Source organism: Parus major, chromosome 22 (assembly GCF_001522545.3).
Source record: "Parus major isolate Abel chromosome 22, Parus_major1.1, whole genome shotgun sequence".
Lineage (NCBI taxonomy): Eukaryota > Metazoa > Chordata > Aves > Passeriformes > Paridae > Parus > Parus major.
In genome coordinates, this window is record NC_031790.1 from 3,639,531 (window position 1) to 3,640,711 (window position 1,181).

Sequence of the window (1,181 nt, forward strand, 5' to 3'; positions counted from 1 at the left end):
GGGCGAGGGAAGGGGAGCACCTCCTCCCCCCGGACGCGCTGCCCCGGCCCGCCCCGCTCCCCCCGGCATCCCCGCCGGGTTCCTCAGCCCCTCGCCGAGCCCTCCCGCCCTTCTCCGTGCTCTCCATCCCCTCCCTGTGCCCTGCAGCCCCTCTCTGAGTGCCCAGTCCCAGAGATGTGTCCCTGTTCTCCTCGCACCCTGCACCCTGCCGTGCTCACCATCCCCTCCCCGTGCGCTCTGCTCAGCCTCTCCCTGATGTCCAGGAGAGACTGTCCCCCTCCCCCGACATCAGCATGGGCTTGGCAAGGTGACAGCCCGCTTCCAACCAGGGTCACAGTCACCATTTCACTTCTTATTTATTGCCTGAACCTCCTTCCCGGTGGATGGAGGAGATCTTTCTTGCTTCCCTTCCTGAGTTTGGGTGGGTGCTGGTGTTTGGAGACCCTCAGCCACTCTTCCTGCCCCACTCACTTGGCACTGGAGAACTGCCAAAACTCTGGGAGGCTCCACAGCCCCATCACTGTTCCCAGGGCCCCTGGGCAGACTCCAGAGTGGATCATCTTTCCCTATCAGTTATTTATACAAATACTGTAACTTCTAAGACAGACGGTCTCCAAATGTGGCAGTTTGAAGTTTCAGCCAAATGGGGGAATGTTGACAAAGACGGAAAAAATATGTGTAAAAATGATCTGGTTGGCATTTCTTCCCATTCATGAGCTACGAAAGCAGAGTCCTTTGGTTTTACGAGCTTGATCTTTACAAGGCTGTTTTGGATTTTCAAAGCCCTTGGCCAAAGGCTTGATCTGATCCCACTCAGCCGTTTTCTGCTGGCTGGGACCAAGCTAGGAATTATTGTTCACAGAGCAGTTTGTGCTGGCCCCAGAACAGCCCAAGGCACAGACACAGCGTGTGCAGGGGGCTGCACACCCAGCTGCAGAGGATGTCGGCACACGGGGCTGGATTTGTGTCTGAAAGTAAAGCAAGAGCATCCGTGGGAACGGCCCTGGATAATGAGGGCTTGGGAATCGGCTGTGTGGAGTCACCAAAGGCCAGGCACGGGGCAGGATGCCCAGCCCTGCCACCACCCTGCAGTGACCAGGGCTGCTGCTGGCTTCCCACTCTTCCCTACACTTTGCATCCTCACCTCTGCTTCCCATCCTTCCCATCCTCACCTCTGCTTC